The 27,195-nt window shown below is 34.1% G+C and overlaps 1 pseudogene; it reads left to right on the plus strand.

Moving 5' to 3' along the window:
* The first annotated feature begins 11,136 nt into the window (after positions 1-11,136).
* Positions 11,137-23,512, plus strand: LOC148093249 (4-trimethylaminobutyraldehyde dehydrogenase pseudogene; annotated as a pseudogene).
* The last annotated feature ends 3,683 nt before the right edge of the window (positions 23,513-27,195 follow it).

Raw genomic sequence — 27,195 nt, forward strand, 5'->3', positions numbered from 1 at the left:
ACTGCCTTAACTCCAGGTTCTGTTCTTGGTGGTGGGTAAAAATATACTGTATTCATCATAAAACATATTAAATCATCTTTCATATCACTAAGAATCTTCTCACAGGACATATTAATCTTTTGTAGAGTTTTCACATGGTCTGACATTCTCTGATTATTTTTCTCAAACCCAATGTTCCCCAATTTCCTCCTTACTTATTATTGTAACACAAAAATGCATAAATTGTGGATTTCCAGTGAAAGCTGTTCACACCTGTACTTTGTTTAGGTGGAATTTATTTTTCATATGGTACTAAATACCCGGGTTCTCATTTGGCTATGTGTCCCTCCAGAAATCTATAGCCTTTCCCATTCTCAGTATCCACCTATGAAAAGAAGGTAATAGCCTCTGTCTTTTTCTCAAAATAAACCATTTTATAAATATCTTAGTATATTTTAAGTTTCAGGAATTATTATGGTAAAGGCCTCATAAGGTAGACATATAAGTTCTAGAATATACTCACAAATATGTCATTGACTTTTATCAACATCTGATTACAGAAACCAAAGTCACTAAATATGTTTTCAAATACCTATTTTTCACATTTGTAATCATTTTGGTTGTGGCTTAAAGAGCCCTTATTAGATGAATGAATAAGCTAGTATTATGGACTGTTTCAAAATGCACAGCATCAGTATTGTCTCTGACCCTAAAACAACACAAGGAGAATGGCCTATCATAATAACTGCAGAATATACAACCTCTTCCTAGTATGAGCTGACGTTATTGTTTACTGCTTGCTTTCCATTGCAAAATAATTATCTACAGCAGATAAGATCACAAGCTGGTTAATATCACAAGCCTGCCCTTGCTGCTAATATGATCTTATCAGTCACTGACTAATCACTTTCTAGAGAGGAGTATCAGCTTGTGCTTTTTTTTTTTTTTAAATAGATCCTAAGGTGAGAAGCAAATACTATACACTACAATATTAAAATAAGCTTTTACTTTTTCTTTGTTAAATTTTTTGCTCACAGAGCATGTGTTTAGCTCATAGGACTGTTGCCAAAGGCAGAGGTTTAATTCCATGTGCTGAAATACATCATCATGTTTTGGCATAATTGCATTTCTAATGGGCTCTCAGAAAAAGGAATGCATAAGTGCCAATTATAGCATGGTACAAATAAAGCATTATTATGTGCTCCGGAACAATCTGCATAATGGCAATATAGTCATATTATATTATGATCAGTTATTTCTATTTCCTCTATTTGAATCTCTCTGTCAACAAATGATTTTTTTAAAGGAATGCCCCAAATGTGATTTGAATGCTATAAAGATAATAACTTGTCAATGATGTATGTAAAAAAAAGTATAAAATGAGATAGATAGTCCCAAATACAAATATATATATAGGTACCCATAAAGAGCTATAGATAGGTAACAGATATATGCAGATATAGATATACAGGGTGTCCAAAAAAATGTACACTCTTAAACAGCTGATAGCTCAATTTTGAAAATGAAATGTGTTTTAACAAACACTGCCTTTATAATTATTCAATGTGTGTGTATACATTTTTGGGACACCCTATATATCTAAAATGCTCTACCACTTCTCTGATTTTAGTATTCAATTATTCAGATTACTGTATTACTAATCAGAAGATAACTATGAGTAACTAGGTCCAACGTAGTTGATCTATGAGACAGAAAGTCATGGTAACCAAACACATTCAAAGCAAATATCACAAATAATAATTCAAAAAGAAATGTAAAAATAAGGAATGATCATTCTGTTACCTGTGTTTATGAGATATTTTTGTCTTGTTTGTTTCTTGCTTGCAATTTTATACTCCACATATAAGTGAAATCACGGTGGTTACCAGAGGGAAATGGGGTGGGTGGGAGGAGGTAGTAAAGGACAAAGGGGGTTTGAATATATGGTAACAGAAGGAGATTTGACTTTAAGTGGTGAACATACAATTCAATATACAAATAATGTATTAAAGAACTGTATACTTGAAACCTATTCATTAGGTTTTAATTTAATTAACCAATGTCACCCCAATAAATTTAATGAAATAAAAAATTAGACACAAGCACCAAAATTAAATATAAATTGTTCCTAACGTTTGACAGAAAAATTCATTTATTGCTGATATAATACTATGCTAGAGGTAAAAAATATATTACTTAATTTCTTCATGTCAAAATGCCTTAAGCACAGTCTCTTACAGTGGCAAATCAAGAGGATGTTCACACCAATGTCAAGCACTGGGAACTTGTAGAGTATTTCCTGGTCTTGACATAATGACAAGTCACAAAGAACTTTTTTCACTTTAGCCTTACCAAATTGGAAGCTATTTGACAATATGGCAGCATTATACAGAAAAGGATCTTCTAGAATAAAGGGAGGCCAACCATAAAATGCTTGTGATAAAATGACCACTGTTTTTGGAGTGTTGCCCTTGAGCAACAATTTAAATCTGTCTGTGGGGAAATGGCCTCTTTTTTCATAATGACAAATTATTGATTTTAGGAGAAAATAACTTAAAACTTTATTTAAAAGCTTTAGTTTTACCATTGCAGATTTATATTAAGGGGTATTCAATGATTCCAAACACTGAATATTCAAACAATATTAAATATAAAAAACAAATAATAAAAACCTATTTCATGAAGGAAGCTCAAATGATACATTTTCAGAAAAAAATAGAGAGAGCAAATATTGCAAAAAATGCCAGAGAAAATATTTAGAAGAAAATGGGATAGCAATGTGAGGAAATAAAGGGACAGATCATAAATGAGAGAAACCAACTTATGTAATATACACTGTATAAGGGTCAAGAGCTTTTTGAAATCTTCAATGGAAATTTTCTAGTAAAGGAAAAGTAGCCTGGCTGGTGTTGCTCAAACTCTGATCCAGGAGATCCTAGTTGATTCCCAGTTAGGGCACATGCCTGGGTTGCGGGGTTGATCCCCAGTAGGGGGCATGCAGGAGGCAGCCAATCAGACTTTCTCATCATTGATGTTTCTATCTCTTTCTCTCCCTCTCCCTTCCTCTCTCTGAAATTAATAAAGACATATTTAAAATAAAAGGAAAAGTAATTATGGATCTGTTCAGAGGCTTAAATGGTCAACTATCTTACTACTGGACTATCAAACTTCAGGAAGCATCAAAAGTTACAAATGTCTAACTCAAAATTGACTAACTCTTGAATATAAAACATGAAACCATAAAACTCCAAATAGAAAAATTAGGGAGAAGCCTCCTGACATAGATCATGGAGATGATTTTTTTTTGTATTTGACACTAAAAGCAAAGGGAACAAAAGCAAAAATAAGTAAGTGGGACTACATCAAACTAAAAGCCTCTGCACTGCAAAGGGAAAAAAAATTAAAAGGCACACTACATATCTATATCATATAGATCATATATCTAGTAAGGGGCTAGTATCCAAAATATATAAAGAAATCACACAACTCAGTAACAAAAAATAAACAAATAAACAATCTAAGTGAAAAAAGGGCAAAGGATATGAATAAGCACTTTAACAAAAGGGACATATAGATGGCCAACATAAAAAGGTGCTCAACATCACTAATCATCAGGGAAATGTAAATCGAAACCGCAATGAGGTATCACCTCATGCCTGTTAGAATGGCTATTACCAAAAAGATTGGCAATAACAAGTGTTGGAGAGTATGTGAAGAACAGGAAGCAATTTAAATGTCTGTGATGAACAAATTAAAAATGTGAGATGTGTGTGTGTGTGTGTGTGTGTGTGTGAGTATAATGGCATATAATTCAGCCATAAAAATGAATACAATTTTGCCATTTGGGACAGCGCAAATAGGCTTGAGGGCATCACGCTATTTAAAATAAGTCAGACAAAGAAAGGCAAACACTGTATGATCGCACTTGTATGTGGAATCTAACAACAACCAAACAATAAAACGAACTCAAACATACAAAGAACACACTGATGGTTGCCAGAGGTGGGGCAAAGCTGGGAGCTCAGGAAAGTGGGTGAAGAAGATCAAAAGATACAAACTTTAAGTTATAAATAAATAATTCTTCAGGATTAAATAAAAAGCATGGTGACTATAGTTAATAAAAATATATTGTATTTTAAAGTTGCTAAGAAAACAAATCTTAAAAGTTCTCATCATAAAAAAAATTGCAACCATGTGGTGATAGTTGCTAACTAAGTTATTTTGGTAATCATTTCACAATATATACTAATATCAAATTGTTATTTTGTACACCTGAAATTAATATTACCTGTCAATTATATCTCAATTTTCTAAAAAGCTACAAGTAAAATTTAGTGTTCATGGTCACCAAATTTTATGTGGTTTAATTACCTTGTTCTAAGGCATCAGATTTTATATTTGCACACATATATAGATGCTATTTGTATATCCATGTGATAGCTGTATGTTAGAAATTTCAAGAATAAATATTGTCTGTAAAGACATTTTTTATAAATGTATACACATGTAGAAGTTATATTTGTAATAATACATTAATTTGATATCAATGAGAAAAATAAAATACATTGTTGGTATTAATTAAAGAATACTTAGAAAGGAAAAGACGCTTCCCCTTTTTTCACCTACAAGTGAATGTTTCTTCTAGCTTTAACTATTTCCTATAAAATTAAATGCCTTTAATTTCTGATGCTAAAGAGCAGAGAGTATAATTTTCTATATTTCTTTTTATACTAATAATAAACTGTAAAATATCATTAACATTAAAATTCTGTGGGTTTTCTGTCAATGTTATTATATGTGTACTTTTCCAAAAATAAACAATCCTTCTTTTTAGCTCTTTAACCATATTGTGAAAGCATAATTGTATTCTGAGCATTCTTGGTTGATATTAAAATGATCTGTTAGTTACGCCTATGATAATATCAACCTTTCTGCATTATATACTGTATTTAGATTAACTCACCCAAGAACTTCAGATCAACAATGTGTTCCTGCCCACCTTTCTGTCTCTAAGAGTAAAAAGAGGTAGGTTTATTAATTTGTTAAAATATCTTCTCCATGTCTTACAATAGGAAAGAAAATTATAAACAGAACATTTCACAAGTGACTATTATGCTTTTAAAGGCATGCTTGAAAATCTTACTGATTCTACAAGTAAAAGTGAGTCAGGGTTTTTCAGCATTAGAGCATATAACAGGGAATTATGACTGTTCACATATCAGATACATCTGAATATTTTATGTTTACTTGCCTATAGTTCTCAAGACTTACTTTATATAAGCTATCTCTGAAGTAATTTATCAGTCAAAAATTCGCACACATTTGTTTAATTAGCACCCATTATGATCTCTTTGAGTTTACACAAAAGGCTTCTACAACATGCCTCTTCTTGTTTAAACTTATTCCCTTTAATTGGCTGTCTTCATCCTTTGATCTTCTAGACATGTGACCTTAATCTACAACTTTTTATGTGTTTCATTCTGACTGGCATTAGTTCCTTTATTCCTTCCATTTGTTAATAATATTTTTATTTCTAAATGCCCAGTATAAAGATCTCTTGTAGGTGTTCCAGCTTATTTCACTCAAGGATGCTAACTATTGTCCCTGCAATAGAGGGTTCAGAAGCTGTTCCTGACAAAGAGGATAAGGGAGGATGCAGAAACCTTCCCAAATCACCACATTTAAAATGTTTTGGGAATGGGTATTATATCTAAGATTCATTGATGATTTTCTTTGATTGTATCTTTTATATAATTTCATCTTTTGAAGGCTGGAATATCACTGGAGTAACAACCATAAAATATGGCTCAGCATGTATTTTACATGGAAGAAGTTTTTTCCCAAAGTTTCCACACATAGCTAGATGTCTGATTATAGAAATATTATGTTAAGCGAACTAAGTCAGAAAAAGCTAAGTACCATCGATTTTACTCATACATGGGCTGTAAAACTGAAACTCATAGACACAGACTATATGGTGGTTACCAGAGGAAAGGAGGGTGGGGGGTAATAAAAGGTAAAAGGGGTCAAATATATGGTGATAGAAGTTGACTTGACTTTTTGGTGGTGGGCACATAATGCAATATACAGATCATGTATCATAGAAATGTACACTTGAAACCTATATGATCTTATCCAATAAATTTATCTGAAAAAGAAAATAAACTCATAATCAACAAGGATGAAAAAGGTGATGGTGAGGCAATGTTAAACTGGATAATTCTATTTCTATTTTCTTAAATGTTTTATCCATTTTTGCCAAAGTGGTCAATTGTGAAATAATTCAATTTATTTGGCTGGAAAAAGAAAGAGAACCACTATGTTCATTTTCCATTACAGTTTTTTTGAAAAATAGTTAGAGGTAATAATATGTAAATGTATCAAAATGAAAAGAAACAACAATAATGCAAATTCTCTTTTGATCCCTTATCTTTCTTCAGCTACTATCTCATTTGTCAGTTATGCTTTCTATGTAAAATATACTAAACTCTCCAGTCAGGGTGTGCTATATCACTGGCACTCTCCGGGTCATTGGTGGAGAGTTTCTTCAATTCCGAATCAATCTCTACACCACACTGAGTATACTGAAGCAGAGTCATTGTCAAACAGTAACTCCTATGTGCTTCAAAGAACTGGCAGCTCCTTTGATCTACCCTGGGCATAGTGAACTGGAGACAGCAATATGAAGCAGTCTGTTGAAGTGTTCACAGCTGAAAATATATGTGGAAGATATTTACAATAGTAATTAATTTTGTTTTATTTCATACCAGTCCTGTTTTCTAGTTTATTTAGTTCTTTGGTGCAGGCTTATCCCATTTAGCATTGTATTGATCTTATAAATAGCTATGTACGTAATTTTGCGTTAAATTAGTTTTTAATTTATAGCTGTTTCTCAGTATTTTTTGAGACCAGTGAGGGTATTTTCAGTTCTTCTTTCCAGCATTTTTAAAATGAATTCAGAAAGTTAACAAAGTTGATGATTCGTACAGCTCCAGATTAATTTTGAAGTCAAATCTCCAAACTAGAAAAAGACTCACAATACGAAGGAAAAAAGAAAAAAAAGTAATAACATATTATAGTACAGAAAGCTAATTTCCTGTTACTGTTGCAGATTCACTCACTAAAAATGTCAGGACAATCTTATTTCATAATTTTAACATAGTAGTGGAGAGCTGTTGTAATAGAGCAAGTATTTATGATAATTAGGTTTTGCTGAATAATGTGGTTCTTCAAAGATGATAGTTGTGGATATTGATTTTCCAAATGGACTGAGTCATTGATTGAACACAATTTGAAGAGGAACCAAATTAGTCTCTTGAATTTACCTGGGGCTGCTACTGCTGGAATACATTATCTGAGGAATCCCATAGCTGTGTTTAATAGGTCAAGGACTCCCCCTGTCTGTTGGCTCACTTGTGGAATCATTTCTTAGTTAATAATGTTTACCTATAAAACCATAGGTGACTCCAAGGAGTTGCTCAGTTATTGATTTTTTTCTTTGCTAAGATAAACAAATTCCAGAATTGAACTAAGAATGTTAAGCTTTTTTATTCATACAAGGAAATCAGAAAGTAGGATGGTTATTACATTTTGCAAATATAAGCTATTATTGAGAAATAAGATTGAAAGATTTCTACAGAGACAGACAGCATAACAGTTAAACATATAAATATTTCTCAGGGAGAAGACAATAGAAAATACCTTTGTGTGAAAAACAGATTATTCTTTAATTCCCATTAGGCAAAAAAGCCCTCATCTATTGGGATTAGAGAAAATGCAGTCAAGTTAGCAAAGTAGTACATTTCTGACATTCTAAACATATTTATTTTTTCAGTTTGGTCATTCTGAAAGTTGAATATCAAATATTCAGTGTGCATATTTAACATAGAAGGTTTGTATTTTGTGTTAATTGATAATATACTTTATAATAAATAGGAAACACCCTAAATCCTATGCAGAATCATTAAAAATTTTATTATGAACTATTTACAGCATGCATAAAGAGTCAAAGAATAAGATAATGTTAAATACTAATAGTTTGCCTGGCTGGGCGTGGCTCAGCGGTTGAGGGTCGACCTAGGATACAGGCGATCGGGGTTCGATTCCTGGTCAGGGCACAAGCCCGGGTTGTGGGCTCGATCCCCAGTTGGGGACGTGCAGGAGGCAGCTGATCAATGACTCTCTCATCACTGATGTTTCTCTCTCTCTCTCCCTCTCCCTTCCTCTCTGAAACCAATAAAGATATATTTTTAAAAAATACTAATAGTTTGTTTTAATTGCATCCAACAAAAACAACTAAAGATAAATTTACATGTTACTCTCTAGTATGTTTTTCTGATATATTTCAAGTTGCTTTCCTCCATCTATTTGGGGGGACCAAAAATCTCAAGCTAGAAAGATACCATGCATGTGCATATCTTTACACTATTATTTTGAAATTATAAATATATACATACTTGCACTATACACATAATATATACATTTTGAATACTGTATTGAATTGATTCTAATATACTTTTATATATTTAGTATGGGTGAAATTTTAGTAAATGGCATTTTAAAATAACAACAGCAATATTGTTTTTAGTTGTGGTAAATAATATGAGTATGATATTTTGCCTTTACCATGTTGAATATACTTATTTTTTTTCTACTAGTTTTTATTGATGTTTATGGGAGACTTCAATCATTCATTTTAACCTATCTTTTATCTCTGGTAGATGTTATATTTCATTTTAGTTTATGATTCATATAGTGAAGTTTCAATTATTATATGTCTACAAAAAGGTTCATATTTATTTATACTTCATAGCACAACGGCATATATACATACATATATCCAGGCACACATTTATATTTTTAATCTAGGGACACATACTTTTTTAAGTTTTGAATAACTCTCAAATATTAGACAATCAAATATCATTTCTTTGTCAATTCCATCATTTTAGTATTTTGCAACTGCTACATGTTTGAAAGATAATTTGGAAGTCACTTAGAAAACTGAACATACTCTTCCTATATGATCCATCAAGTGAATCCTTAGTATTAACTCAAAATAGTTAAAAACTTACATCTACTCAAAACCTGCACATGGATATCAATAGTAGTTTTTTCCATAATTGCCAAAAGTTGAAATAAATCAAGATGTCCTTAAGTAGGTAAATTGATAGATAAACTGTGGGTACATCCAGACAATGGACTATAACTCAGCGCTAAAAAGAAATTAACTATCAAGTCATGAAAAACATGGAGGAAGGCTGAATTCATATTACTAAGTGAAAGAATAGGCCACATACTACATGACATCAGTTATATGACATTCTTAAAAAGACAAAACTATGCAGAAAGCAAAAAGATCCATAGTTGCTAGGGGTTAAGGAGGCAGGAGGGGTGAATAGGTGATAACAAATCTTTGAAAGGAAATTATAATATATATGAGAATAACATATATTATATACAATGCAATAATATATGAGACTATTTCATGACTTTAGTGTCAGAAACAGTATCTTTAACAAGAAACACAAAGTCTTAGTCTAAGAAAATAATATATTATAGTCTTTAGTTAAGTCACCCCATATACCATCAAGCCTTCGGAAATTAACCCAATCTGATGACTCCCAAATATTGACCACTATGACAGAATGAATAATAGCTTCTAGGAATATCACAACCTTCCAACTTATACAAAATAAAAATAATCTCCTTGACAGTTTTTTAAATGTTTCTGCATGGGTGACTGATAGTAGAGGCAGGTTTGCTGGAAAAAAGAGGTGGGGGTAGGTATTACTGAAAGCATCTGGTTTAAACAAGTGGAAAAACCAATTCATTATAAAAAGGTGCAACAATCAGCAAATGTGGAAGTTTCTAGTTGTTTGTATTTATGATGTTGTTTCCATTTGTTGAACAATGATTTGGGTAGATATAAAAATTCCTTTGGAGGCTGTAAGCAGGTACTGGGGTCTCGCGATGGCAATCCCAAAGAAAATTGAAGAGAGAATTATGTAAAGGTCAAATAGAAAGCATTCAGTATAAATTTAGATTTTTATGATTATAGAGAAGCCACTAAAGATTTTTTAGCAGTGAAATCACATAAACAAAATGATGACTTTGGAGTAAGTATGGGCAAATTACCTCTTTGAATCTCCATTTCAAGTATTATAAAATGAAGAGTAATAATAACTGTGACGTTACACAGTTATTTTTGAAATTAAATATTGATTTTAATATTTAATGCCCATTGATTCACACAAGAAAAAGTATAACAATAACTAATAATTTGAATGTGGACAATAATAAATGTGATGTCCTTGAGAGGTAGTGGTAAAGAATAGGAAAACATGGGATAAATAGGAAGAACAGAAAGTGAGAAAGATATGAAAAGGGAAGAATGGACAGGAATAAAAAGCAGGGGATGCAAGGAGCGAAGGAGAACAAGAGGAAAGGAGGGAAGGCATGACAAGGACTAGTCTGGGCACAAGGACATGATGAATTCAAATTGCAAATGATTTTATGAAGATAGCAGAATACCTAAAGCAAATGTCCAATAGGTATTTTTGGGACTGGAAATGAGGAAGTAAGTCAGCTGCTGACATGTAAACATGAGCATTATCCTTGTAAAGATGAAAAGCCATAAAAATTTTATGAGGATTTTAGAGGGAGATATAGATTTATAAGGAAAAGGGAAAGATCAGAGGGAAAAACTGAGGGAAGGAGGGATAGGGGAGGAGAAAAACAGCTTAGGACTGAGGATAATCTAGAATGTCATTTTTAAGGATGTCAAAAAGAAAAAATTAAAATTGAAAATGTATGTAATTGATTTTTTCACTATTAAATACTGTGGAGAAGTCTAGGAAAAGGTATGTATGAAATGCATGTGAACCAAGAAAGTGCAGATTTATTAGCATAGTAGGTTCAGAAGCAAATTGCAAGGAATTATGATTATAAAGGATGTGAGAAAATGGGAAAAATTGAGTATGTAGCCATCTTTTAAGTAGTCAAACAATTAAAGAAAAGAACAAGTTTGAATAAAAATATAAATATAACTTGAGGTATGCATGACTTTTAAAAAATAGTGTCAATAATGAAAACAGGACATTATTTGGGCAAAAGTAATGGAAATGGTAGAAAATAAAGCACTACAAATAACGAGGAATGGCTGGTGAGTATATGACTGATGAAATATTTTTTGAAGGAGACAGGAAGGAACAAAAGGAGGAGAGAGAAATCTCAATTGAAGTAGCATAAAAGGCCTCTCTAGGCCCAGAAGAAAAGTCACTCACTGTGCTTGCCCAAGAGGCTTCCAAGGATGTAACATGATGTTCAAAGAACATGTTTTGTTACTTAATTACTAACGGAAAGCACTTTTGGCTTTTCTGTACCAAGCCTAAAGAGAACTTCTTTATTAATTTTTTCTTTCTGATAGAAAAAAATTAACATTTTATTTTACTTGTAAAGAGGTGAAAAAAATACACCAGAAGATTGAAAAGAATCCCCAATATTGAGACTAGTTCCTATAATTTTAAAGCTTTAATAAATTTCATAGTTAGATTATTAACTACCTCAATCCAAAAACAAGTCTAAATGTCAAGTAAATTCTTCTCAAGGGAAAACTAAGTCCCTGTGAAGTTGTCCTAACGCTCTGTAGGAAGATAACAATCACTACAGTGTACTTGCGACTATTCCCAGGAGAAGAACAGGATGTTTTGAAATAAACTTCTCATTCACTGTCCAGTATTCTCATTCACTGTTCAGTATCACTGAAAACTCATCAAGCTAGCTCAACTAAAAACAAAAAAAAAAAAAAGACAGAAAAAATCTACCTAAACTGTTCATTCTCTTTTCTATCTCATCTATCTTGGAGAAGACATAAAATCATCTTTTAAAATAAATGATAATCCTGCAGCAAGCAATTCCCAATGATGATATTACACCATATATTTGTAGTAGAGTAAAAGTATTTATATTTTTTCCATAAGACAACCATAAGAGCGTACTCTGTGCTACTCAAATACAGACTGGGTATATACTTCCACAGCTATTTCATTGTATTTATAAATTGAAGAAGGTGAAGCTTAATTAATAATATGCATCATATAAATGTTTCAACCAACTTAAATTAGTCACTGGATAGCTTTGAATCTAAGATGAGAGTAGATTTTTAATAAAGAGGAAAAAACATTAATAATGTAACTCTTTGTCTATTAAGTTTGAATTTGAAATGCAATTACTTCATAAGTATAAGCTATTTGACTAAATTATTAAAATTTAGGATTGGATTTTTTTTTTATATTTTCCAATTAGAAGTAGGAAAATGATAATGAAACAAACTCAGTGGCCACAAAACATACATATTTACAAGTGTAATGTTAATTACTTCATGGCTAAAATTTAATATAATTTTGTGTGACAAAATATTTGGATTTATTTGCTGTGACTTAAAAGAAATGTAATAGTTTATACCTAATTCTCCAGAATTGATAATATATATTTCAATACAATATATATTGTACTTAGCCACTCAACAAATTAAATATAATGGAAGACTACACTCACATACACATTATTGTATTGTTTTTGCTTTAACCTTATGCAAATTCTGGTTCTTCTGACCACCACCACATGGAGGCTTAAGGCTCTTAAGGTAACTGTGTTACACTTTTTTCTGCTGTTTTTTTTCTCTAAGGGTTCCTTAATACAGTGAGGAAAGACCACAGCCTGGCTTACACATAGACATGAAAAAAGATGACAATACATACAAAGAAATCCTAATGGACCCAAAGAGGAGAGTGGTGAGAGAGATCCCAGCAGAGAAATTATGTTCCTTCCAGTGATGACCAGTAACAAATACGATTTTCTAGGCAAATCCGTATCATCCTACTTCTTCCGCTGAGGTGGGATGAAGGTGTTAAAGGCATATCAATACGACCTTGAATAGCCTGACATACTACTAGAAGCACTAGGGCCTAATATTGAACATTTAATGTTATATCATTGAATGAGGAAAGAAATAAAAACAAATCATACATTCTAAACATATTACCAAAAATCTAACTCACAAAATCCAGAAAGTTAGCATAACATATTTGCTAATTACTTCATTGTGGTAAATTACCTCAGTTAGGTTTAAAAAAGATATTGTGACATGCAATAGCTGTTACCCCCATCTTAACTGATTTTATATTAAATAACTTCTGGTAAAATTATTAAATACAATGTGATAAATTTATTATTGGATGAAATATTCTTTATATTCTCATTTATAATACCACTGATGATATATTTATTAGGATCACTAGTTACCTATTTACTCTCATAAGGAAGATTATAATTTTGTATCATGTATTTCTAATTCCTTATTTAAATTAGAATTAAGGTAGTCTTCACAGTTTATTCTCTGCTTATCAAATATTAATGAAAGCTAATGGCACAAAAGATTAAGTGTATAAGAGAAACATACAATGTTAGAGGTTTCTTAGTACACAAAAATCTGTTAAACCACCAATTTAGTTTAATTCTGAAAAAGCCTTTTCCTTCACCCCCATGAGTGGACTATTATTAAATTAAAAGTATTTAAATTAACTTCAGCATTTAAAAATTGGTAAAAATTCTCAGTATGTAAAAATAAACATCAATAATCAGGATAAATCTAGAGACATAATTTCCTAACTAGAATTCAAGCAAAATATTATGAAGTATTTTACCCAGCTAATGCCTGATAATCTCATATTTTACAAGTCTATGTTTCAAGAACATCTTTCTTAATGTTGTATATAACCACTTTTTCCCCTCTTGTACTTTTTTATACTGTAAAATTTCTTTACTCAGCTAATTGATTTGAAAATCTTAATTTAACGCACATGGTGAAGATTTTCTGACAAAACAACTTTTAAAATGTATTTTACTCTTCTAACTTGTGGCCTCTGATCTTTGAAAATTGGTTAATTCTAATTAACTCAATGGGTGGGATTCCATGTGGATGAACTCAGAATATAATTTATTTCATATTCCAAAAGGGACATAAAGCCATTAATTTGTGTGACATGTAAGCTAAACATTTTGCTCTTTTTCACCTCACTAAATCTCAGACCAGCATTTCTCAGGCTAATATTTTATATCAAAAAGAAAGAGAAAAAAGAACTATCTTTAATCATAGCTTCTTCACTATTGAATACTTCATATTATCTAACATTGTAAAAAACATCTCTAAAGATATATAAATATTATAAATTTCAGCATTTAGTAACCTCTATTTTGTCTCAGTTTATGTATTAGAACTAGTTGTGTATTATACTGTATGACTAAACCCACCAATTGGCAAAATGGTAGGGAAATTTTAGGAGAATATAGTGGTATAAAAAAAGGTTAAATGGTTCTTTAATAAAGTTGATTAAAATTTATAAAGAAAAAAATAGTTAAAGAAAGAATCAGATGACAGTGGATAAAAAAATGAGTGTAGATGCAGGTGGATTTGTGATTTGTAGGAGTTTTCATTTCCATGGTTTTCATTTTCTCTGTGTAGTATGAAGCCAGTATTTAAAGAGTGTGGAGAAATTTTAGACCATAAAGACTGATTCAAAATTCTCTTCTTGCTAGTGACTATAGAAAAACAGTCTGGTGGAAAAGGGAACAAGATAAGAGTTAATATTTAGTCAGCCTACTTGGATACTGGAAATTATCACATGGTAGTGAATGTGGAAATATAGGAAAAAAGCTATAAAATTTTAGATTCTTTTAGCAAGTCATGAACAGTGGCATTTGACATGACCTATTCAGTAGGGGAAGATTTAGATAAACAAAGGAGTTCTTTCAAGAGGAATATTGTAAGGCCAAAAATGACATGACCTAAAGTAGGGAAATTAGAAGGAATATTCAGTGGATCATGAAATAATCAATTTGGCTGAAGTAAAGAAGATGAGAACATTTTGTAATCAGTACTAGCTCTGCCTGTATTTTTTACTACATTTTGTTTTGTCCTGTATTTTCCATGTACCACTGAATATTGCAAGGGAAAGTAAAAATATTTCAATTACATAGCACAGTAAAAAGTGAACGTGCAAACAAGCCAATGATATCTACAAGTTAATCCCAAAATCTCTTTCAATCATGCTATCCCTTCTCCCTCTATAATTTCTTCATTTCTCAACATTATTTTAAATTATTTTTAAATTTTAGGTAAAGTATAAAAACAGGACTACATAAACAATGCAAATGTTGGAGTTAAAGAAATGAAGCAGTATATTTGTAAATGTTTGAACTCAAATATTTAGTCATAAGTTTAAGTGTAACAAAGGCAAGAGTATGAGAAGTATAAGATAAACAATGATTCTTCTTTTGTTTCTCTTATCTTTTCTACATATTTCAGAAAATTACTTATTCTTATAAAATGTCAGCCCAACACACACAAGGCATATATCTACTCTTTTGAATTAAGTATATATTTGAAATACTGACATATAAAATGCTTATTTTTTCCTGTCAATCTTTTTTTTTATCTAAGTAGAATTTTTTTATCTGAAAGTAATGTAACATACCTGTAAATGATTCCACTTTTGTCTTCAAGAACTTTATAATGTTTTATATATTTGTGGAATTCACTGACAGTTTTAAATCTGCTGCATTTGTAAAAAATCAGGTTAAATTTTCATAGGTTATAAATTAGTAATAAGAAATAATTAAATACTGACTGAATTTATCGATTTGAATTACAGAAGTTGGATTTTATTTTCAAGTGTTCAATTAATTTGATAGTATACATGACAAAAATAGAATTTCCAGATTTGTCCATAGATAGAGTATAAGACTAAACAATAGACAGGAACAAGGTGGGGGACCCCAACTGTGTCAAGGGACCTTGCTAATATTAAAAGTTCTTAGAGATAAACTAAAAAAGATGCTTAAGTAGAATGTGAAGTCTGGTTTTGATTTTGTGTGTTTTATTTGTTTGCTGGTAGCAGAGAAGCTATATTGCTGAAGGCATTTATTAAATCCAGTGATGAGTTCTTTCTAAAGGACAGAAAGTCTGCTTCTAATGTCAGAATGTTTAATCAGCAATGAGAGGGTATAAATGAAAGATTAGGTGAGATTAGTCTACCACTAAGTTCCGGAAAATGGTAGGAAGGAAATAGAGAAAAGAAAATTTTCCAGTTTCTGGTAAGAGTCACTGATTCAAGGTCACATTAGTCCTTTAGGTTGATTAAATACATTAAAATAATGATGCCCCAAGGGCTTTCAATATGTCTCTTTGGCTTTTGATCTCTATATTATTATGAAAGCTAATCTCATGGAACATGAATGTAAAAATATAAATAACTATAATTCTTAATCAGAGTACCCCTGAATGAAAGTGAGGAAGCAACAACATATATCGATGACAGCTCAAATATCATAACTTCTGTGGTAACTCCAGATTTCCCCCAGCCAGAAAGATTTGCTCCTCTGTCTGGACAGTCATGTTTATCACAGTCTGAGTGTACAAATATGTATCAGCCTTGATTCCCTTCATTTTTCTATGCCAGTTTTATTTTCTAACTGTCTGCCTGTCTGTCTATCTGCACCACTCTAAGCAGGCTTTTACCTGATGATGGCCTGACTGATTTAGAGATGTGTCAGGCTTCTACATTAGGTGGGGCAAAAGCCCTATGTTTTGTTTTGTTGTTTTTTTAATCCTCACCCGAGGATATTTTTTCCATCGCTTTTCAGAGAGAGTGGAAGAGGAAGAGAGGGAGACGAGAGAGAGAAAGAAATATCTGATTGGTTGCCTCCGCCACCGGGATCAAACTTGCAACCAAGGTAGGTGCCCTTGGCTCGAATGAACCTGGGACCCTTCAGTCCGCAGGCTGATGCTCCAACTACCAAGCCAAGCCCACTAGGGCAGAGGCCCTGTGTTTTCACCCCTAGTGTGTAACACAGAATTAATATACTATTGAGTATAGTTGAGAATCACTTCAAAAAGATAATTCAATCTGTGGTCACATTTTAGCAAAAATTTTAAAACAAGATATCGTACTTTATATCAGCCTGATAATATTAAACAGTAATAAGGGTCAAGTAAATTGTCACTATGATATTTCTACAATAAACATGTGGTTTGAGAAACATATCTCTGTAAGCTAGTGAGTGAAATAATCAGTTCTCTTGAAAACCGACTCATGGCAGATTCAATATTCGAGCTATAGTTACATATCATTATTCTGCAATGGAAGAGTGAATCAAGTAAAGGAAGGAAACTTTTACTTTTTACTTTTGATTTTAAGGCACTGTTTTCATCTTACCATGAGTATGTGTTTATAGTAAATTGAGCTAAGCTTTAAAAAAAGATTTATACACACAGGAGTTTTAAGAATGGAAGGCTGAATAGGAGTTCAAAGATATTCTCTCTGTATATTTCATGAAAAAGTTTTTAAAATAATATATTGTGTAATATTAATATACAGTTAAATGAAAAGAAGACTCACAGATCCCTAAACTATTAAAAAAACAAAATCATAAAAATCTTTTCTACATGAAATATAAGAAAACATTTAAAGAAAAAATGAAAACATATCAATTTCCAAAATAGAATATCTCTAAAAATATAAAAAGGATTAAATAATAGTTAAAATGTTATTTTTAAATATAAAATGGCATATTGTGTAATAAGCAAGAATTGGTTTGTATTAAGTAATTACTAATACACACAGTGAAATCAATATATAAGATAAAATTGATAAAATGAAAATTAATTTGCACTACAAAATATAAAATAATCCAGATAGACAATAAACTATCAAAACTTTCCAGGATACAGAAAATTAAATAACAAGATAAATTATTCCAAGAGGACCTACTTTATTAATAAAAATCAGATCTAAGATGTGAATGAATTCCCTCAGGAAACTAAGTACTGATAGAAACTTGATGAAAAGGTAATTCTAGAACTAAATTCCTCAGGGTAGAGGAAGTAACAAAGTTGCAATTGGACAAACTCATCAAATCTCATGCATTATTATCATCAGTGGAAAACCAACATCAAGGCATGTTGATTTACTTTTAGAAAGTCTATGAAATTAAAAGAGCTTTCATTTAAAGTAATATAGAATTAGAATTGTTTTGAGAATTTTCTCTAATTAGTAAAATCCCAGAGAAATGTAAGGTACATAAATCTTCATAAAGTATATTTCAGTTCTATGAACATATATCACAAACCTTCTCAGAACTAAATTTTAAGCAATATTTAAACTTAATACTAATAATTTATTAAATCCAAATATCTAAAGACACTCTGCTTTATTTGTTGTTTTCTTAAAACAGGCCAGGAAAACTAAAGTATGAACAATGTAAGTAAATGAGAATTCTAATAAGTAATGTACCAATAATCAAAGGGAGAAAAGAGTAAGGGCAATAATATAATGCAGATTAGCTTTGTAAATCTGAAAGTTTGGGTTCTAAAATATGCATATTAGATTTAAAATTCATTTTATTTTTTTCTTTCTGGAACTTAAGACAAAATGAAAACCATTTGACCAAATGCAAAGACACATATTAAATTTAATATTCTATTATAAATATTGTTATTATATATATATAATATATATTATGTTTAAGACTTTTCATAATTATATAAGCATCATTATAATGTTTATTTTTCTTCACATTATCCTTACCCTTTATCCATCATAAAGAATAAAATAATGTAAAACAAAGGCAATTAACTTACTAATGTAGTGAATGTTACTATTTTTGAATCTTCATAATGAAAGTTCACCTGGAAAAAGTTACAAAAAGAAGGTGCTAATTTGATAATTTAGGGAACTGTTGTGCTGTTACAAAAATGCCAAGTATCTGACTTTTTCTTTCCAACTCTCTTGATTTTCTGTGATTTATCATAAATTTAAAGCTTAAATATATTGACTTAAATTAGCACTAACTTAGTAAAGTATAACAACAGCCTTTAACAACAGAGCATACTTTTTATCTCTATGTGCAAAGTTCTGTTCTTAACACTTCCAATAAATTAGTTCAGTTAATGCACCAAAAAAAAACACTATAAAGTGAAGAGTATTAAACATTTTACATCTAAGGAATCCAAGACACAAAATAATTAAGGACATTTTCTAATATTAATTAGCTATAAAATGGCAGGAGCTGGTTTTTTAACCAGTCTGGTTCCAAGGTCTTAGACATGTATTCTTAGACTATATAAATTCCAAAGCCGGTGGGAAACTATTTAATAACTGGAACAAGGATGGTACTGAAATGCGTATGACACTTTGGAAATCCTGCCACTACCACCCCACGAAAATCAAGTTAAATATTGTTCCTATATTATGAAACAGTGTCCCGTTTAATGGAATTTATTATTAGGAAATGATTTTTAAAAATTAATTCATACAAAGGAGCAACACTGTTTGTAATAATTAAAATTGGAAATGATCTAACTTTCCTTCTTTAAAGAAATAGCATACCTACTTTATGGAGTATTATATATTCATAATAAATGTGAAAGCTATTTGGCAACATAGCAAATTGCTTACAAACCAACAATAAATAAAGAAAAAAAATTAAGATTCAAAATTGTTCATAAGCTACACTTTAACTGTTCATAAAACTGATAACTAGAAAAGTGCATTCAGAAATGCAAATCAAACTACAAATATTTTAGGGTGACGTAAACATGAATGTTTATTTTATCCTTTCTATGATTCTTTTTATAACATACAATTTTACTTTTACTAAGACATTGTTGAGTGTAAACTAGGAGTTTTTTTGCTGGAAGTGTATTTGGCAATATTTTTTTTGCTCTTTCACCTTTAATTCCACTTCTAGAAATTAATCCCACAATGCCCAAATACTTACAGCATGTATGTCCTAACAGAATTATTTGTGGCAGTAAAATACTGGCAACAAACTAAACATCCAAAATTGGTATAAATCCTAAGTCACCCATATGATAGAAATAACCAGTCATGAACATACAACAGAAAAATATTTAACAACATAGGACCTTGTCAAGAAATACTGCAGTAAGTTTAACAGTGCTTATCTCTGTGAGATGAATTTCTGGGTAATTTTTTTAAAAATCTCCATTTGCCATTTTTTTAGTGATCAACAAAGCACATCATGTGTGTAACAAGCAAATATATATATGTTCATGCCTCAAGTCATTTGGAAATTTTCATTTAATACTAAATGTTAAATAGTAAGTTTTAGTGTTTCATTATTTTCCTAGAAAACTGTATGATATGACTATCAAAAAAATATTTTATTTAATGGCAAGATCTAAAATACCCTCTCAAATTAAATTATTTTCTTTGCATTTCGTCAAGCTATTTTCGTTTTGGTTTAAATTCCATCAGGGAAAACAGCAGCACAAATATTCACATACTGAGTAAGACTTATGTTTGATATATGTACCCTAATTTATTTAAACCATCCCCTAACTTTTGCTCTACTTAAAAAATATGAGTTGTAGTTACAACTTGACAGGGTGGCCCTTCTAACACAAAGCTGACATACATTTGTTTGATAAAAGCCATATTAGTTTTGCAATTTGTACCTTGTAGAATGTGGACAAACAGAACAAATTTAATCTTAAGTTCTTTCAAGTCTTCTAAATAGTGCCTTAGATGATTTTTCAATAAAGTATTTTTTAAATCAGGACCTTCTGAATTATAGTGTGTCAAATTTTCAACACAGAGAAACTGGGTACTGTAAACTTTATATATAAACATAAACATGTATCTACATAGAAACTTGCTAGCAGTAGAATCAGCAAGTCATAGAGTAGGAATACTCCCCCAATCTTAAATACCTGAATCTAGAAATTGCTAAACTTAACCTCCTCTTAGTTTTTGAAGGCCACTTTTAATTATAGTCTTTTTTATGTTACAGTTTTATCATAATATTATCTAAGAACACTATTCAAAAGGCAGCTTCCTATGAGTGTCTCTTTTTTGTAAGTTAAGATAAACCATACTTATATTACAATGTTTGGGCAAGTTCCAAGTGATCGGAAGCTTTTATTAGTCAAGTGCCATTTCTAAAAATACCTTTATGAAGTGCCTTTCCTTTAGCACTTGACTGGCACCGAGGAACCGGTTCGAGGACGCTGCCTTGCAAGCCAAGGTGGGAAGAACGAATCCTCACCGGAAGCACACGACTGACCCTGACCCGACCGGAAGAGATGCCTGACCCCGACCGGAAGCGACCTATTCCGCATCCCAACAGGAAGTTACGCTACTTGACAACCTCACCCAGAGGAAAAAGGATTCCTCCTAACCTAGCTCAGCCAATGAGAGGCTGCCGTACTCAGCCAATGAAAAATCACTATACTTCAAGCTTTCCGTGTCCTCCAATGGTCTATTTGTTTACACCAGTCCCTCCCAAATCCCCCGCAAAAAAACATTCCTCTTTGTTTTCCTGGACTTGCTCTTGGTTCACCACGGGACCCAACGTGCAGAATTGCAGTCCTTCGCTGTTCCCAAATGAACGGCTGGCTCCCCGTGACAAGTATACAATGACACGGAAGAGCTTAAAAGGACAATACTTGCCTGACAGTTTGGGGGCTAAAAGGCAGAAATCAAGGTGTTGCCCCCTCCGAAACCAAGGAGGAGTTACTTGCTTGCCTTTTCCTCATATTTGGGGGTGGCTATCGGCTATCGATCCTCCCCATTGCTTGGCTTGCATGTGTGCGTGTCTTCACACATGTCCTTTTCCTTATAAAAATATCCCTCATATCGAGTTAGCGGCACGTCCTTTCCCCATATGAGCACAGATTGACTTAGCTAATTACAAATGACCCTACCTCTAAATAGTATCACTTCCTGACGTACTCGGGGTTAGAATTCCAACATCATCTTTTTTGGGGGGAGTGGGAGGGGGCAGAGGGAGCGGGACACGATTCAGCCCCTGACCGGCACATCAGCTAGCGCTATCTTTTGTTAGTAATGGTCCTGCGAGTCCCGGTGGTTACTGTTTTCTCTCAAAGGAACCCAGCGGCCGCCGGCAGCCCGGCCGCGCCGCCCCGGCCGCCCCGCACTCTGGCGGCTCCGGCAGCCTCGGCACCCGCGTGGGTCGCAGCCCCTCGCCTCCCGCGGGCGGATGCTGCGGGCACCTGGAAGGCCTGGGAGCCGGCCGGCGGGCCTGGGGAGCGCTACTCCCACCCGCTCGGGAGAAAAGGGGGTGCATTTGGCTGTTCAACACGCAGAAGCTGCCTTCCGAATGTGGGGCGAAGCACCCGGCCTGGGCGCGGTCGAAGCCTTTGGCGGAGGCTGCCGGGGTCCTCAGGGAACAGAAGGGTGAAATCCAAAGCCGACCGCGCAGGCCACCCACCAAGGCAAGTCCGTCTTCGAAACCCGCCGGGGACGCTGACACCCCCTAGCGGGTGCCCCGAGTCCTCTGCGGGCTCGGCCGGGCGCGCGGCCCGCGGGCAAACCCAGGCCCCGGGCGCGGGCTCCGACCGGGCCGAGGAGAGCCGCTGGGCGCGCGCGGGGCCGGGAGGCGGCAGCCGCCCCTCGGGTCGCCTCCTGGAAGTCGGCCCCAGCTGTAGCCTCTGCACCGTCCGCCTCCACGCCCGTGTCTGCTGCGCCGCTGCCGGCGGAGATCTGCACGAGGCCGCGGGCGCCTCCCGGCCTCCTCGTTGCGCAAGGAGCGGCCGCGGAGGGCCGGCCTCCATGTCAGCCTCCCCACGGCCAAGGCTCCCGCTGGAAGTGGGCCCAGCGGCGCGAAGATCGTGGACCTCTCAGCAAAAGGGTATCGCGCCTGTCACCTTGGAACGTGGAGGCAAGTCTCCACGGGTGGCCCTCTCAGACTGCGACCTGGAGGACGCTGGGAAGGGGCGCTGACGGCCGACTTCCTGGGGCAGGGCCAGGTTTGCGCCATGGCGCCAGGGCCTTTGTGCGAAAGGAAGTTCTTTATGGGTCCGCAGAGCAAGTGGTGAAGCAGAACCAAAGGATAACAATGGAGACCCCCTTCTGGGAGATACCAAGATGGGCGCCCTCAGCAACCGGCCACACCTGGAGCGAGTCCTCGGGTTTGTTAAGCTGGCAGAGGAGCAGGGGGAAAGGTGTCGTGGGGGGGGACCTACGAGTACCTGAAGGTCCCAGCTGGAAGGATGGATGTTACAAGACACCGTGTGTATGGACTCACTGCAAAGTGACGTGACTGCGGAAGGAGAGACCTTTGGGCCGGTTGTACCGCTTCTGAAATTTGACACCGAAGCGGAGGTTCTGGAGAGCATCAGCCCGGGGCAGCTGCCGGTCGGTGGGTATGAGAACTCAAAGGTTTGGCAAGGAGAATGGCCGCGTGACGGCTGAACGTGACTCGCAACGAAGGGCAGGGTGTAGAGATGAGTGATGTGGCATCCGCTTGGAGACACAGGGCCGTGATCCCCGCGGACATGCCGGCGGAGGACGGGCGAGACCGGCAGAGGCGGCGCAGACCCGGGAGGCCGGGGTTCGGGCCTGCAGGGTGCCAGTCTGGTTCCGTGTCACTCTCCATCTTTCAGTCGTCTCCCCAACGAAGAGTGTGCAGAGGCGCCTTTAGATTCTAATCCAGAAAGCTGTGATTTTTCCGCGTAGCGAATTTCTTGTGCGATCTTGAACAAGCCAGTAACATACTTCTGGAGACAGGGGACCAGGATGATGCCCCATCCCCGGACTGGACCCCCTGCCCGCATTCTCTCTCTAGCTTACTTTGAAGAACTTGTTCCTTTTAGGTTCCTGGTGACTCAGGAGAGATGATTTCAGCTCACTGTTTTAAGCTCCGGCCCCTTGTCATTCCACTGAAAAGCTGACAATTGGGACAGGGAGGAGATGACACACTGGGCAGGTCAGTCTGTGTGAGTGCGAAATCCCCAGGGAAAGCATTTGGTTTCTACCAGGCAGAGGACGTGGCCCTGGATCTTTGAACTCTAGTTTACTCTCTGTGACACAAGTTCCTGTTAAATGTGCAAATTATTTGCATGCCACTGCAGTATACTGGAATTAAATAAATCACACTGTTAATCAAAAAAGAAAAAAGGTAAAGAAAATAATGCACTACCTGTACTGAATGTCTTCAGGGCTCTACAGTGCTTGGGAGCAAAGGCTTTGGGCTGTTGGACCATAACATCCAGGACTGTGCAGCATAAATAAGCAGCATTATTTCAGAAACCAGATCATCACTCACTACCTTAAGGATATTCCCATGAGTTCTTCCCAAAGGAATTTGAGTGTAAGATCTAAGTTTTTCAACAGAAAGTTGTTATTGCCAAACTAGGTTCTGTTTAATAGGAACTTTTTCAATATGAAACACTGTTCCTCCTACATTGCTCCTCCTAAATCTTGAACGAGGCCTACTTGTAAGATTTAGATTGTGCAGTTATACAAATATGGAAAATTGAATAATTTTGGATAAAGTCATTAAACAGATTTCTGTTTTCTTTACCTCTTCGCTACTTGCGTTCTGTTTCATCACTTCCACACTTCTCAAGCTATATTGGCGTTGTTTTCTGTAGACATTAAAAAAGTAAAATTGCCATCTCTTTATTTTGATTATAATAGTATAATTAAGCCAGCATTCACCTGGAGAAAAATACAATTTAATTCATGTTCAGAAAAATTTCCATAGATATAATATAAGGATGATTCCACTGTTATTATTCCTAAATTTGCTTTCAGAGAGAATCTAAAATTGTGAATTAAAATAGAGCTACCCTGAAACCACACCAAAATATGAACAATAATCATTTTTCAAGAAACAATCCCACCACAATATTACAGTTCCAAATATTCACTATATACATAGTAATGGCAAACTTAGTTCTATATGTCATACCATTATGCATTTCTAACAAGCTAACTGAATACTTACAATGTTCCAAACACTGTTTCACATGTATTAACTCATTAATCCTCACAAATACCATATATCCATAAATATATATATATATTTATATATATAATATATATTTGTTTATAAATAATATATAAAACAGCTGGGTTATTTCAATTCCTTAAATCAGTTTAAAATCATAGAAATGGTTAACATTGTTATGTTGTGTGTTTATTTGAAAGATTGCAATAAATACCAAGTAATGTTATAAATATGTAATATGTGAAGAATTTATCTGTGGCCACATTTTTCTTTGCGTTGGCATAATTTTAAGCCACCTAACACATTGGTTAGTACAAAGAGAAAAAAAAGTGTCAATTCACTTCACAGATATCACTGCATTAATATTCATTGAATACTTAAATCAGAGTATTATGTACAATCCTCCAATATTTTGTACAGCTGGCTATGACATAGTAGAGTAAGAACAAAAATGTATAGATGCTTCCATATTCTTTATTTTTTCATATTCTTTTATTCCAAGTCTAGTTTTGCTAGATCTCAACATAATATCAGTCTTCCCTCCACTTAAACTGAGCAGGTCATTCTCATTATTAAGGCCCTGTACTGATTTTCCATTGTTCTCAATATAAAGTCCAAACTTCCTCACATTTTTTACAGTGGCATTATTCCAACATATATTTTCCTTGTCTGCTATCCAGGAACAGCACTGGTTAAAGCATGTTTTTGAGCCATGCTTGCTTTTATTCCTTTCCTACCCAAGTGGCTGCCTTTCCGAAAGTCCTTTCTTAGGTCCAGCTTGCTTCTCTATATCCTTTCTCCATCATCAGACAATTTCTAGGACCTGTGCTTACCTGCACGATTTAGTGAAACATTTATTTATTCATAGAATAGCTAAGTACCCTGTTCTATGTCTATAAATATTTGCATTTCCCTTAAAGTGAATACACTCTTTTACCATGAATTTTGGTTTAATGCACTTTTCCTGAAATTGCTTGACACCATCAAGAGGACAGAGCTGACTGATGACTATCTTCTTCATTCCTAGACTTTCAGGAGAGTGCAGTGTTTGTCTCTTGGCGGGGAAAAAATGGAATATTTGTAGATCTGATGAATGAAAAATAAGACATTTCTCATGTAAACTAGGTTTGTCTATATTTGTGTTCAATTTATCAAGTGGTAAAGCCTCCAGCAGCATTATCTAATATGTGTAGTTATATCCCATGCCAAAGTTTGAATGTTTTATAGAAAACATTGAATTACTTCTTAGTAGTCGATGAGAGAAAATGAATAGTACATTTATTTTGCAGTACTGCAATGTAAAGCATCAACTGGCACTAAATGACTGCAAGAACTCCATCAACTTCTGCAAATGTTGTCTGAAAGGAATTCAACAAATATATTGCATGTCATACAAAAATAATAAGAGTGCTCTTATATTCTCACTAAGTATTATTGACCATAGCAAATGGCAATATTTATTGTAAGAGTAGATTATTTATTATACTACTACATTGCACTAACCTGTATTGTCAGAAAATTATCAGAATTTTTTTTCGTCATATTTATCTGACCTATAAAGTTCTTAACACTATTTGGGTGTCTTTCTTGTCCCCAAATATAATAGTTTTTTTGTGTGCTTTTATTTGTTATTTTATCCTACATGTGTTGGTTTCAAAAGACAAATGTTACAATCTACATTTTATAGATGAAGAAAATAATGTGAGTTTGTAACATCCAGCAGTCAAAGAAAGTGTCAGGGGAAAAAATCTACATCTTTCAGCATTTCACATAGTAATCTATAATTGGGCCATAGATATAAATATGATTTTTACTTATTATTACCTAAATATGTCAACCAACTCTATATAGTTAAATAGCCTAAGATATAAAACTGTCAACATATTTTTAGTAGCAGGAAAATAAATCTTGTGAACTTATAATTGTAACATAAAATTATCCAAATTTCAAGGTCTCCTATTAATCACTCTCTATTTGGTTTATAATTTATAGTACTAATAGTGATTGGATAACTAATATAATTTCTTCTTATGGCTCATTTGACTTCTTAATTTAATTAAATTCTTCCTTTCTTACAGACCACTTCTTTAAAAACTCTCATAGTATTTTTTTATTTTTACAGTATGTAATTTTGTCCATCACAAACAGGAAATGCTTTTGAGAAGGGATTCAATAAATATTTATTTAATGATGAATGAATGAATGGTCTGTGTACCTATATATATGTGCTTGTGTGTGTGTGTGTGTGCTTTTGTATGTTTCTGGGTGTCTGTGTGGGCGTGCTGGGTAAAGCAACTGTGGGCATAGGGAGCTACACCAAAGAAGAAATGGAGCCTGGCCGGGCGTGGCTCAACGGTTGAGCATCGACCTAGGATCCAG

Source organism: Miniopterus natalensis, chromosome 4 (genome assembly GCF_054644295.1).
Source record: "Miniopterus natalensis isolate mMinNat1 chromosome 4, mMinNat1.hap1, whole genome shotgun sequence".
NCBI lineage: Eukaryota > Metazoa > Chordata > Mammalia > Chiroptera > Miniopteridae > Miniopterus > Miniopterus natalensis.